Below are 15206 nucleotides of genomic sequence, written 5' to 3'. Positions count from 1 at the left end.
GATGCATCTATGTATTTAGTTTTCTTGTCATCTTGTGTTTATTGAATGTGCTGAGGGTGGGTTGCTCTAGGGTAAAACACCAGATGTCTTGAATTTCTGTTACTTGCAACTCACCATCATGAAAATGGATATCCTTTTGTTCAGTATGTGAAAATTTTCACCTCAACTTGACATGCTGGTTTTTTTACTACAGTAATTTTGTTACCTGTCACAAGTGAGATTTTTCCCACTTCTGGGCTCTTCAGCATCCATGTTTATATCATAGGGAAGAGGATGGTGTTCTTTCTAATATTTACCAGGATGCCTACTCTGAACATCTTGGACTTCACAGGAACAGTCCAAACAGGGAATTAAACAAAAGAAAAGAGAAATTCCTGAAGTTCCAGTGAACCATTAACAAGTTTTATAAATTGATTTGCGATGCAAAAATTCTCATATTGTGTTGAATCCTAGACATGTTAGTGTATCCTGGTCATGTACCTTTCTGAAACAACACATTTTGGGTGTCAGTGTACTTGGAATTGGAGAAATTTAAGTAATCTCTAACATGGTAAGATACTGTTCTAGCTGTGAAGGTAGTTTGAAAAGCGTGTAGAAATTGCCAGCTACTGTTGGTAAAGGGAAGCCATTACAGCAAGAAATTAATTCAAAGAATGCTTCTCCTGAGTATGTCAGAAGAATCTTCTCTTAACTCTCAGTAATTCTCCACCTGTGTTGGATTGATTCCCTCAATCCTTAATATTGTAAATGTATTCTTATTAATACCTTGATTTTTAATAGTGTGCATAATTCTCCTCCTCTGCCTATCATTTTTTCCGTGTTTTAAATACACTTTCACAGAGGTGCCACATCTTTGCTTTGTGGTGGGTCCATTGGAGCCAGTTGGAATTGGCTGTGTCCAGCACAGTGTGGCCCCAGCCTCTTCTCACGGAGCTATACCCTACCAGCATGAAAACCTTGTTGTTTGTACCTAATACAGGATGCAACTGCTTTCACCATTTAGAGAAATCCAGCTACCAGCTCATGGTATTTACTTGAGTACTGTTATCTCTGGAAATTATGATCTCACCAAGGGGTAAGGACGTGAACTATTCAGGCAAACAAGAAATTCAAGTATATTTATATATGCTGTCACTAATAACCTGTTTTGTTTGTGTATCTGGGTAGCTGTACACATGTAATGAAAGTTGAACTTTTCCTTATGACAGTAATTTCAGCCTTTAGTATTGAATATAACTCAGGATTTTAGAGTAACACACCTCTATCAGACCAGAATGAATCTTCACCTTACTGTTCTGCTTATTCTCATTTGTGCAGCTGGCCAAGTGCAAGCTGTTCTTCCGGAGAGTGCAAGTCTCCCAAGGGTTTTCTGACCTGCTTCTAAGAAAACTGCTTTCTAGAGGTACGTGGGTGAACAGTAGGATGCTATTCTCCGTGTTGAGATGTACCACTGCTGCATTATGCCCAGATTCTTTCAATGGTGGGAACCTTCCTCAGTGGCATACAGCTGCAGCAAATGTACCAGAACTCCAGGTCAGTAGAGCACTACATGTCCATATGTTAACTGAATGTTGATGCCCTTGTATGGTGTAGCACAACTGAACCTCAGCATACTGTACACATAGCGCACTGCATCAGTCTAGGTCAGGTCGTTCTCTGATCAGTTCAAATAAAAGTAGTCAAAGCCTCTGACACAAGATTTTCTTTTTTGTGTGTTCCATTCTTGGTGGAAAATGGTGTGATGCAGAGTCCAGGGGCCGTCTAACTACTGAGTTTTATGCCATACTTTTTCCCTCTTATAAAAGAAGAGAAAAGGCTTCTTTTCTACTAGTAGGTTGCAGTAGTCCTGTAAATTGCATTCCTGTAATTATATCTGAAAATATACCTCTGAAGAAGAAACGTAAAATATTTCTGTGACAGAAGACCTTGTTCTTTATATGCCCTGAGTGAAGAAAACTGAGTACTATCTAACAACTTGCAGTATTTTTAAAACCTGCTTCGTTTCTTTTATTTTTTTTTTTTTTTTTTTTTTTTTTTTTTTCCAGAGGGACTACAATAAAGCACATACATTTGAACTGTGTAGAAATAGTGCAGAATTTGACCTGAGGTAAATTGACCTAACTCTGTGGCCATACACAGTGGAGATGTATTTGAGTGGCATTTCTTTAAGGAATGACTACTCAGAAAGACATTAAACTTAGAAGGATCTTGAAAAAGAATATATGATACCACAGCCAATAAAAACTTAGTTTCAAAGATATAGAGTGGTAAGTAAGGTTGGACTGGGAATTCTGGATTTAGCCTTTTCCAAGATGGAAAGACAACTGTATCACAGCTGGGTTGTTATTGTTACCACTCAGTCAGTGTTTGGAAGCAATGGAATGATAGTCACATGTACAGGTGATGAAGGCTCACTTTGTTTACAGATGTGGTAGATGGGAAGGAGAGAGAGAGTGTGAGACTGAAACAGTAAGCATTACTTCATTCTTGACTGAAGGACTTGGACTGTCTCTGTCTTGGTATTACCTTGCTATTACCTGAATCATCACTGGTTTTCTGCAAATATTAGCTGCTGGAGTTAATTGATAAACTCAACAGTGGTACCTGTGCTAAGTAAGGAGCCTAGACATATGGGAATTTAATTTTGTCAGCTGAAGTGAACTGAAACTGTGTTGTAGAGAAGAGTGATTATTCTTAATAATATGTTGCATCACAAATACCCACAGAATGGGTAATTTATTAGATGCACAGCCCTCCGTAAAAAATTATTATCTAATGGCACAAAATACTACAGTAGCTATGTTTTGCCACCACTTATCTAGCTGATAGTAATTTGGGGATTTAAAACTGTACTAATGTATGCTGCCATGTTAATTGGGTGCTACTGATAAGGCCAAGAAACTATCAATATATATTGAACAGTGACTGTAAGTAAACTAATAACAGTAACTGGATTTCTCACTAAGCAAGGAAAACAAGTAAGTTCTTTTGACTGATTTAAAGGTATGATCAACCTGTTGCTTAATGTTTCTTGAATTGAGCTAATTGATGCAAAATAAACCAGTCGCAAATGCAGCAAATGTGGGAGATGGAATGATTAGTGCATGAGTACAATGTGTGGTCTTTGAAGAATGTTATTTCCTGAAAAATTTGTTGAACTATGCAATAAACCCATAAAGCATGGAAAATGGACTAATCCCTATTAACACTGTAAATAAAAGAGATTATAAATATTTTCTGATTTTTTTCTTCCTGGCAAAATACTATAAGAAAAAAACAGGAAGGGGCTAAAAGGAGAAGGTAACTTCTGAAAAGTTACAGTGGAAATAAATAGCTGTATTAGTGTAAGTACAGGACATTAACCCCAGTATATAGACCCTCCCAGTGGAGTTTAATATACAGAATGTACAGGTTCTTTTTCCTCTACTTTTTCTTGTAAACATGAAAATTCATCCAGTTTTTAGATAACCACTAGCCCTACTATAATCCTGTCAAAAAAGGATAGTATTTTCACTAGTCATTACAGTATCTTTAGAGAGCCACTAATACCATTATGCAGTGATTCAACATTAAGTTACTCTGCCACAGAAGTGAAAAAAACCAGTTACAGGTATTATGTTTACTCCATTTTTCCAAAATGCTGTATGTTTGCACGCCCATTCAGGAAAAATGTCCCAAATAGTTAGATATGAAAATGGTAAACGGAAAAAAAGCAGAAAAAAGGCTTATCCTTTCAGTCTCCAGCATCCTCATCCTTTGAGTCCTTATCAGCTTTCACCTTATCTGAGCTGCTTAGCTTTAAAGCAGAAGCCTGGTCACCTAAAGACATGACATACTTCTTATTGTGAAACAGTCTATGCAGTTTAGCCAGGCACAGTACATCTTCTGTCAGAACTGCTTAAAAAACAAAGAGACTCTACCAATCCTTTAGCACATTCCTGAATATAATGGGTATCACATCATGTAGATTGAGGAATTGCGGGACTATGAAAGACATTGGGGGAAATAATTTATTAATAGCACATTCCTCTCTGGACCCAGAGGAGATAAACACTTTGATTGCATGTTTACATATATTCTCTTTAATTATCTTGGAAACACACAGTTGGGGTTTTTTTGTGTAGAAATAAGTGTTCTGCTACCAATTTCAAAGGAAGCCTCACCTTGTACAACTATCTTTGAACATTTAACTGGGAACTTTGCATTTGTTAAGCATTAGATTCTATCTGTGAACTAAAAAGCAGCTGATTGGTAGGGGTAGATATTTTTTCTTGGCTGTGTTTTCTGTGAATATGTTTCTTATTTGGCTGTTGGAGCTCCAGAGAAATGGAATGGAATTGTTTTAGCTGAGGGAACCTCCACCTAGTTTTACAGGAAAATTTCTGTTACCACAGCTTTGCATCAAGATGTTTTCCAGTATTGTAAGACAGCAGTAACCCTAACTAAGAGACATTATAAATGTATCATATTCAGGATTTCTGGAAATCTTACTTCTTATTTCATAGCTGTTTTTATTGGCTTTCAGCAGCTTTTGGCAGTATCAGAGGATTTGTCCAAGGATATTTAGAATGATTTGCAGTGTGGTTTATGGTGAAGCGGTAGCCATTTCTTTATTAATAGGAAAGTATAGAAAGTGTGTGATTTATATCTTCTTGATTCCATTTATGCTATTAAACATTCACATTTTCACTAGTTTTGCTGGTGAGCAAATTGTGTTACATAGCTGTTAGCTGGTGCATAGCTGTAGCTCTACGGCTAACACGGAGCTGACATGAAACGGAAATACCAGTCTCAGTACTAGTAAAGTTAAAAGTAAATAAAAAACATTTAAGTGAATTTCATTACTACTGATGTTAGCAATTGCAGATAAGACTGAAGGTACTCTGTCCTGAGAATGATGGCTTTCACTCTGTCAAACAGAGACCAGTAGTGTACTGATGAACCTGTAACTGTGGTGTGCATGTGTGGTTTCTGTGTTAAAGTAGAATAAACTTTGAAGTAGAATAAACTTTGAAGAATGATACATTTTTATCTGATAATATGTTTTTGCTCCCTCAAAGTTTTATATTGTGTAAAATCTGAACACACTGCACATCTGATGTCACCTTAGTGAAACAAAAACACAAGTTTTACTTCTGGAACATATATTTTAAATACCAGCTCTCTAATTCATCTCTTGCCTCCATCCACTGATTTTAAAATAACCTTCAGTGACTTCCTCTGTAGTGGATTTCAGAAGTAGGAGTAGTGATGGACAGTCAATTCTTGCTGTGACATTTTTTCCTTTCAAATTGTCACTTTTAACAAAAAAAAAGCTTTGCCTGATCTTACTTTCAAACACGTAGACTGGTGAGCTTTGAAAAGAAGAACTCATAGAGCTTATCTCATGTTTAGGCTTTCAGGATTCCACTAGGAAATATTTTCTTGTAAGCAAATTCTTGACATCTGAGGCTCTCTAGTTATACCTGTTAGGTTATTTCCAACACTTTCCTGTGTTCAAGTTTGCCACCTTCAGGTGTATTGTATATCGTTGTTTCAGGTAAGTTTAGTGGTACCAGTCCTTCTGGAGCTGGTCTGGGAGAGATATTTGCAGAAATTTTGAACTGTATTCTGTGTTGCAAATTTTATATACCCTGATACTTAAATCGAGTAAATGAGTTGGAAGAAGTGCCCTCCTTCCCACTACTTTCATAATTTTCTAGGTAAATGATCTGAAATATATCAGAGATACACTTCTAGACACAGCCAGAACAACAGGAAAAGGTCTTTCTCCCTCAAGAGTGGCACACATTTACAGGCCTTGGAAAGCAATGAAGCCAATTTATATACATAAGTATTTTTATTTCAAGGGCCTTCCAATATAAGAATCTTAAGAAGACAACTGTAGACATCTGCTACATGTGCAGCAGAGCTACTATTTACTATGATCTTCTATGTATTTACAGCTTTAAGCAAAAGGACATATCGGCAATTTGATTTTCTGCATAATAGGCAGACAATGCAAAGGACAAAGCAAGCATTCTGTGTTGTGGTAGGAATGCTCAGTGTTACCAAAGCTATTGACTTTTCCCATTTGGCTCGCAGGCTTTTGGAGAGAAATGACATATGTGCCATAGTGTAAAATATGGACTTAATGAACACACAGACATTATGCTATACCAAATGGAACAATAGATGCAATGGCAAACTACTTAAGAACAAGTCACAATGTTTTGTTTGTTAGTCACGGATTTGCATTTGGTAGTGTTATGAGGAAGAATGTAGACATTTAATTTCCAGTCCAAGAACAAATAGAAAATGTTCCTAATGTGCACTTGTGTTTAGCTTAAATAGCAATGTCAATATTTTTGTTTAAAGAAAATGGTAGCATTTTTTTGGTTTTGATTTTTCTTCCCCTTTGGATTTTACTTAAGAATTCAGTGTTTTTTATTTGACTTTGACTTTACGGAGACTTCTGTTGAAGCATTTCTTTCACATCTCAAGTGCAGAATTGTTGCAGAAATGTTCTTCAAAAAATAAGGGAAAAAAGAAAAGAAAGAATAAAAAAAAGAAATCGTTCATTAAAGTGCTAATGAAATTATTTAAGGACCTTATGTAACCTTGAAGTGCTGTGGAATTAAGCCGTAATCCCACAAAGCCTTAAGAACATAAATAATATCCCTGGTCATCCAAATTATTGTAGGTTTAATTATTTAGCATGGAAATTCCATAGAGAATAAACCAAATAATTTCTGCTTTTGCTGATGAAACTCAAAGGAGGAAAAACAATGTTCTGGATAGGTCATTGGCCCAGTAGCCCAAAGAAGGTAGTCTTTCATTTGATTTGAATTTGATTTAGAATCTGGAAAATACATGTTGCTTAAACAATAAAAAAACCCCAGCACATCAAGTATCCAATTTCTTTTTTCCTCTGGCAGCCATTTTGTTTTGTTCTGAGTGAGCTCATCAGTGGCACCCCTTTCTGTAGAAATGTTTCAGAACATTGTTGTTATCGTTAATCCACCAGAATCCCCTTTTCACAAGTCCCGAGAGAAAGGTTGGTGCACCTTTTGTCAGGGAATGTGTGATCTGAAGCTTCTTATTAGTGGTCACTGTCCGTGAACCATAAAAACCTCTGAGAACAGGTACATAACAATTCAGAACCTCTGCTTCTGCTCTAGTATGCTATGTAATCCAATTATGTAGTGTCAAACGGCTGCGTGCCCAGTGAGGTACAGGTCAGTCTTTTCTGATGAAGTGGGAATGATGCGAAACAATTTGCAGAGGTGTGGAACACTGCTAGTATCTTCCTGATCTGAGGGAGAATTTTTGTTAAACTTTGTGTTAGCCATGTGAAGTGCTTGTATTCTGTCTAAATGCCATTCTGCAGGAATGTTTTTATATGCAGCCCCTGTCTTTTGCTCAGGCCTCTGCTACATAAAAATGTAAAGTCTGTGCAGAATCTGAATGAGGGGGGCTGGCATAAAAATCTGAACAAATACAATATGTATTGCCCCAACAAAATCTATAAACCTATGTCCTGATCTGCTTAGATTGTCTATAAGCAGTCAAGCAGCTCTTCTCATGAATTACAGCAAGTTTTAAGCACAATTAAAACACACTTTTTGTAACAGTAATATAACACAATGTGTATAATCTGTAGCAATAGAGCTAAAAAAAAAATCACTGTATTCATAAATTAAGTTGACATTTTGAAAGGTTAACACAAGAGCTGTTTTGCTGCCTGTGATCAATAAAAAAAGGATTTTAGTAATTAAAATCTCTGATGTGGACATTCCTTATTTGGTGCCTGTCAGAAAGGACAAAACAGAGTTGCCATAGACAAGAGATAAATATAGATAAAATAAGCCTTGCTCCTAGGAGTTCTTATCTACAAGAGGAATTAGTGGTACACAAGTCTTTCCTGGTTCAGATTGTAAATGAATTAAGAACATGGTAAGCATTGCTGTGAATTTTCAAGTTGGTAAAGGAAGAGAAAAACAGGATTCACTACACTATTTTCACAGAACTATAGATAAGAACTGTTAGGTAATATTAGATATTGTACATGTCTGATACATGGACATGTTAGTTGTTTAAAAATGTTTAAAATATGCATAGATTCCTGTTTTTTTGTGCTTATAGAATTAGATGAAGGCCCTCTCTTTCTAAAATGTCCTTATTGTAAAAAAAAGGGGAAAAAAAGGAGCATTTAAACACAATCCTTTAGCCCTTTTGTAAATTTGTTTTAAAGTTACATTTTCTTGTAGTCCTGTTGGTTACTGATAAATGGTGATAAATATTTTGTTATTCATAACCAAACCATGACAAGACAATAATCTGATTTCTGTAAAATGGTATCTGCAAGAAAAATATTTTCTGTGATTAGTAGGAGAGAGCAGCCTCATTAAGAAGGCTAAGAAGTGTCACTTATGTGCCTCCAGAAGAAGGAGCAAGTAGGGTTGTTGGCTCAAGAGCAGTGGTTGGATACAGACTCCTTAGGAGTAAGAATAGGAAGGAGAAGAGATTGCATTGCCCTTTATGTGAGAGAGCAACTGGAGTGCATGGAGCTGTGCCTGGGGTTGGGTAAGGAGCCAGCTGAGAGCTTGTGAATGAAGATCAGCAGGTGGAGCAACATGATTGCTGTTGCAGTGGATGTCTGCTATAGATCTCCTGAGCAGGAGGAAGTGGTAGCAGAGGCCTTCTTCAGATAACTGGAATAAGCATCACAATCCCAGGCCCTGGTCCTTATGGGGCACTTTAACCACTCTGATATCTGTTGGAGGGATAACATAGAAGGGTTCAAGTAGTCTTGGAGACTCTCTAGAGCATGTGGCTGATGAGTAATTGAAGGAACCAAGACAGCAGGGTGCTCTGCTGGACCTGCTGCTTACAAGCAAGGAAGAACTGGTCATGTATGTGAAAGTCAGAGACAGCCTTGTCTGCAGTGACCATAAGATTGTGGGTTCGCCATCCTACAAGGACACAGCATGGTGTTTCAGGAGAGCAGACTGTGTCCTCTTCAGGGATCTTCTTGAAAGAATCCCATGGGATATGTCTATGGAGAGGATAAGAGTCCAGAAGAGCTGGTTGATTATTAAGGATCACCTTCTCCAAGCTCAAGGCGTTTCCCTCCTGACAAGTAGGCAATCAAGCAAGGGAGCTGCAAGGGCCCACTTTGAGTGGGTCAGGGATACTGATGACAAACAGCATAGAAAAAAGGTGAGGTACTAAATGCCTTCTCTGTCTCCTTCTGTACAGGTAAAATCAACCTTCTGGAATCCCAGACCCTGAGACCAAAGGGAAAGTCTGGAGCCTAGAGTGGAAGAGGAGCAGGTTAAGGAGCACTTAATAAAAACAAGCTATGGGGTCTGATGTGTATAAGTATATCTGATTTATATCTGATGTATATAAGTCTATGAGGTCTGATTTTTTGCATCCAGAAGTACTGAGGGAGATGTCTGATGTCATTGCAAGGCCAGTCTCGATTATCTTTGAAAGATCATGGCATTAGGGAGAGGTTCCTGAAGACTAGGAGACAGCCTCCCGTCTTCAGGATGGGTAGGAATGAGCATCTGAGAAACTACAGGCCAGTCAGCCTCACCTCCAGTCATTGGAACAGTGATGAAGAAAATTGCTCCTTAAACGATTTGCATGGTGATAATACTAAGGGAAAGCAAAGGATACAGTGCTGTGAGGCACTCCTAAAAAGCATGATTGGTATAATTTATTTCTACACCACCACCCCCTTCAGAGCCCTACAGGCAGTGGCCTTACTGATTTTAATTTGGATGCTGTAGTATCCTTTCTAGAATATTCTGGAGAAGGTGATATTGCTGCTTGATTAAAACTTGAAGTGGCCCTGTTAATTTTTATCATCCCTGATGTGTTGTAGCTGTTCGTTCACAGGTCAAAGGGAAAAGTATTTGACTGTGTTCTCAGCAGTAAACCTGTGTAGTATCCTTATTTCTGTGTTTTCTTCAGTCTTTCCGTGATAAATATGTGTACATCTTGCAAAACTTCTTCAGCTATTGTTTTCTCGTCTGCTTTGTACTTCTGGCAGGCAACATTTTTTTTTTGCTGTCTAAAGACAAGAACATTTTTGCATTCAGGGAACATGGGGGGTAGAAATCAAGCCTTTTAACAAGGTTTATATTAACCTAGGATAAACATGACTCTGAAGATGTGGGTCTGACTTGATGGTGACAAATCCCTCTAGTTCCTCATGCTTTTCTGGTAGAAGAATTAGCAATGATAGTAGGTATGACTACACTGTGATTTATGGTATTCATTGTTATTTGCATAAAGAGGGTCAAAACTGAAATTTTGACCCTTTTGGCTGTCTTGTCACATGTGTTTTAGAGAGGTGGTAAAAGAATGGAGAGGGACAAAATATAAAGCAGGTGATATGTTCTTGAACTCTTGACTTTGAGCAGCTGCATTTTAAAAGCTGTCATTCCATTTTGCTGGTATGTCTGTGAGGCCTTTCCATTATGCGTGCAAACACAATCTGATTAGTATTTTTTATAAGCTTGTCTTGTCTGCTTTTATTACAGACATCACCTTCAGATGTGGGGCCACCACAGCCATTAAATCAAGAATATTTAGCTATTATTTGTAATAAATGTCAGCAGGGCTGAATTGAAGCCAGCAGGAAATGTTCAGGGCAGAAAACACACTGACATTCATTCATGCAAATTTGTACCACTAGTAGAATTAATCATAAAGAGGGAGGGTAGAACATAAATTGCATTTATATTACTGTTTTGGCAAATTGTGATTCATCATGAAGATGAGGGCTATAATGGATAAGCAGCAGCCTAGTGACATAGAGCCACATGCAAAGTATAGTTAGGTTGAGCATAACTTCCAAGACAAGATGTTTAAAAACTCTTTTTATGTTACAATGGTTCGATGTAAAAGGGAAATGAAAACTGCATCTCCTCAAATTTTAACAGGTAATTTCAATCAGAATTTAAAAAAAATATTTAGGCAACTTTTTGGTATTTTGTCTTTTCTCTCTCTTTTCACAATGTGGACAGATCTGTTCTGCATACTATTTGACCAGAAAACAATAGCTCTAGAAAGTTTTTTGAAGGCAAAATACGTCAGGCCTTTTTAACTTCAATATTGTATACTCTAGGAAATTTACTAAACATATCTATTCAGAATATAGGGTGAGAATTCTTGAATTTTAATAGGAACAGGGTTTTTTGACAGGTATCTTTCTGCAGTATGGAAATGTTTTGCTAGATTTTGGCTGGAGATCACCACCAGGATTTATATTGATATCCAGGAGGATATCTAGTGTCAGGAAGGTTAGAGGTCCAGAAGTTGCTGGGAGGACAGACCACCTTTTACTGATTTTGAACCGTGTAGCCTACAGAGCTGCCATGGACAGAAATTGCTTCAGAAATCCAGCTATTTAGTACTATTGGACTGATGCAGACTAGGAATTGAATTCTGGTGACTAGTGAATTCAGCTCTTAAAAGTTTTGCTGATGACAACTATAAACAAAGTGCTCCCTTCACCAGTACTATTCTTTGCAAATTCCAATAGACAAAGCAATATTAATTGCAAATATGTTAAATACTTAGCATTTGAAAAATGTATGATGATATATATATTTAGTAGTTGTATTCCTTTTTATTTGCTCCTAAAAATGTACAGAGAAACTACTGTTAGATTTGGTTGTCACTAGATCAGGATCTGATGGACAGCTGACTAGTAAATCACTACTTGACAGAAGTAAAAAACCATTTTAAACCCATTTAAATGTATCTCAGTGCAATATTTTTTGGAAATTACCCACCTGAATAATCTGTAGAAAAACTGTAATTACTGTTTTCTTGTATAACATGTAGTCCTTTGCAGCAAGCTGTAAGGAATATTATAATATGAATCTGTTAGTGATAAAACTTAGAAAAGAATTAATATTGTATTTTGTTATTCCTGAAATGTGAAAAACCAGAGGATGAAAGCATATATTTTTTATCTCCTTCTATTATCTTGACACAAAAAGAAGAGTTTAAATCTGTTCTTGAAGAGATTAAAAAATAAACCAGATGACTGGAGCTGACATAAAAATGTTAGGGGAATTTATAGACAATAACTATTCTTCGATTATTCAACAGTTCTTCAGTTGTAGAATTTAAACAATGAGTCAGAGAGAGCATGAAACTGAAGTATGACTCATAAAATTAAAATAAAAAACTTTTGTATAGTGATCTCTGAGCCGAGTATAATTTTCAGAGTACTGAATTTCCTGAAGTGCCAAGGAATTAAATGCAAAACAAATATTCCAAACCAATATTCCATTCTCACTGTTTATAATTATTGCATGGAGTGCTGTCTTGCAGAGTGGGGGGACACGTAAACAAAAACACCTTTTTAAGTACCAGAAGGAGGCAGTGTTAATTGTTTCCTTAGAGTTCTGCTTTTAGTTGCTGAAGTTGGGCAAAGGAGTTGATTTCATTGAGGGGAAATGAATGCTTCCTGTTAAGTGAAATACAGCTGCTTGTCAAATAATTCATTAATTCACACATCTTAGCTTGTACTGCTCAGCTGTCATTAGCATATTGTGATCACTGAAAGAAATCATAATTAGAAGTCATTGGTCTTTTTTTAGGGCAAAATGTTTGATTTTTGTCTTCCATACCGTAAGTCTTAATCAATCTTAAGTTTGTTTGAATCCTGACTACACTGTGCTTTAGGGAAAAAAATTTTGTGGTATAAATATACAGAACCAAGAGAGTTCATGCTGAAGAAATCTGGCTTTTTATCTGTCCCATGGTTTCAGGATATTCAGTAAGCTTTAAACAGCACTTTTTTTTTTTTTTTAACATGAGAAATCTGATAAGCAGTGGTGTCATATTGAGCCTTGGTAAACCCACTATTGCAATACTTCAATAAGTTCTGATTTCTTCATCTCAGGGAGGAATGAGGAGAGAAGGAGCAAGCAAAGGCAGCTGAAATGATAAAAGGGAGAGGGAAGCTGCTTTATGGGCAATGACTAAAAATGTTAGAAGTTCAGTTTGAATATGAGAAGACTAAGAAGTATATGATTAAGATTTATAAAGTCTTCAAGGTGGAGCATAAAGTGGATTATATTCACTAGATTACATTATATTTTAAACAGGACCATGTGCTCAAACTAGGAGGAGAATGACTAGAAAGATGGATGTCATCTAGGACAAAAAGGGACAAGATATATTAATGAACAAAAGCTCCATAAAGAGATTCTGAAGAAACAGGTTAGGGACACTTCTCTAACACCCATAACATTACGACCTTAGATGTTGTGGGAGTATGAGGGAAATAGACTGCATGTAACAGCCAGATGCTTGTGCTTTCCTTGAATAGCAACTTATACTACAGCTATTGGAGACAGAGTCTTAGGATCTGAACCACTGATCTGAATAGGTAAGGTATTTCTAGTGGTCTTAAATGTTCTGTTTAGAGAATCACTCAACATAATATGTCTTGTGAATTTTTTCACAATCTCAATAACATTGAGTCATATATAGCAAGGAGGCAGGAATGAATTAGCAAAGAAATTAGTTAGCGCTTAGCTAAGCACAGGTGGTACTGTTTACGAAATAAGTCTTCTAGTTAAATTAGGCACTGGAAGCAATTGAGAGTCAATTCCTGAATAAACTAAAAGCAAATTCTGGCATGTCCTAACTGTATATATGAGTGTGTATATATTTAATTTTTTTAGACTTCTCTTTGCTTCCTGTTTCAGTAACAGTACTTTACACCAGTCAAAAGCTACCAATGCTATTAAAGAAGCGAATTACAAATACTTATTCCAAATACTACCAAAAATCATGAGTGAAGTTGTGTGCCCAAAGCAGTGTGATTGGTTTAGAAATCATAAGCCTAAAAAATAATATTTTCTTTCTGGTTATTTTTTAATTTTTGTTATGTATTAGCTTTCTTGGAAATCCTGAGAAGTAGAAGAATATCCAATTTTAAAATAAATGAATATAAACCTGAAATTGTCGTACAGTTCTAATAGATGAACTTACAGATAAAGTATGACGTTTCTAAGAATTCTGTCAGTATATAATTTCGCTAGTGCGGTTGGCTCATATCTGTTCTATAATGTGTGGATCTCTTGTACCCTGCAATTAAAAATGCCCCACCAGATTTACCTTCTTGTTTCTGTCTTATTTCCATGAAAATGTAGTTCTGTGTTGTAGGGGGCGTGTTTAAGGTACAGGGGATGTACCAGGGCAAGAGGGCCTGAGGTAACATGCACCGACATAGACAACCTTATTGGTCAAAGAAGTCACATGGTTTTAAGGGATAAAACCAGCGCCGAATTTGAAATAAATCTCTTTGTTTCACCACCTCACGAGGAGCATGTATTTTCCTTGTTATATAAGGACACATGCCCATACATATGGCGCACCCGAACTTGGGACTTTGAACTTATATTAAGTCAGTTTAGCTTACCCTGAATCAGGAAATTCAGCGGTAGATTCCGATTATCATGTCAATTAATCCGATGCAGGAATCTTTTACCGCAAAAAACACAGACGTCTTTAAGTCGTTGTCTCAGAGCGTCTGAGAAACGCAATCCTAGTTTAGTGAGCTCCAAAAATATTAGGAAAAGTGCACAGGAACAAGAAGAAAAGAAGAAAGAAGAAAAGAAAAAAACGACAGATAGAGGCAGTCGGAGAGAGCAAACCGGAGTGAAAGTGCTGCAGCTCACTGCCGCAGCCTGCCGCTTCCTGCTGACCCCTGCCTGTCTGTGATGACAACGTAGACCCTCCAAGCCGAGGAAAAACTACTCAGAAGCCGCGGAGGCCCAAAAGGAACTTTCTGCCGCTTTTCACCGCTTTTTGCCACCGCACTAGCGCTAGGATCGCATGCTGCCGATCGCTGCTGATTTTCATCACTCCCAAACCACTGGAGAGCCCCTGGACCCTGCGCTCCGCGCCGAGCCACCCACGCCTGCGCTCGCCAGCCACTCGCAACCAGCGCCCGCTGCTTGCCTGCCGCCGCTTGCCGCCCGCGCCCGCAGCCACCGCCTCTGCCGCCCGCCGCAGACGAACCCACCTCAGCCACTGAGAAACAGCGCCAACCGCCTCCCAGTTGACCGAAAACCAGGAGAAGCCAGCAAATAGACAGACTTTCCAGCAGCGCACGTCTACAGCGCCGAGACTTAAAGGTAAAATGGGAAATTTTTTCCCCACTGAAATATCACAGGACACAGATG

General features: G+C 37.6%; 1 long non-coding RNA gene across 1 annotated transcript in view; it reads left to right on the top strand.

The window, feature by feature from the left end:
• The window catches only part of LOC113993601, a 52499-nt gene extending 38320 nt beyond the window's left edge, over nucleotides 1–14179 (top strand). The window contains exons 5-6 of the long non-coding RNA XR_005564431.1: nucleotides 1318–1402; nucleotides 9241–14179. This is a non-coding gene — a long non-coding RNA (uncharacterized LOC113993601). The remainder of the gene's footprint in view (nucleotides 1–1317; nucleotides 1403–9240) is intronic.
• The last annotated feature ends 1027 nt before the right edge of the window (nucleotides 14180–15206 follow it).

This window comes from Pipra filicauda, unplaced genomic scaffold, assembly GCF_003945595.2.
Source record: "Pipra filicauda isolate LSUMZ 115617 unplaced genomic scaffold, ASM394559v2 scaffold31_size4109673_pilon, whole genome shotgun sequence".
In the NCBI taxonomy this organism is placed as follows: Eukaryota; Metazoa; Chordata; class Aves; order Passeriformes; family Pipridae; genus Pipra; species Pipra filicauda.
The sequence above is the reverse complement of the archived record's forward strand: the minus strand, read 5'-3'. Positions and strand labels throughout refer to the sequence as shown.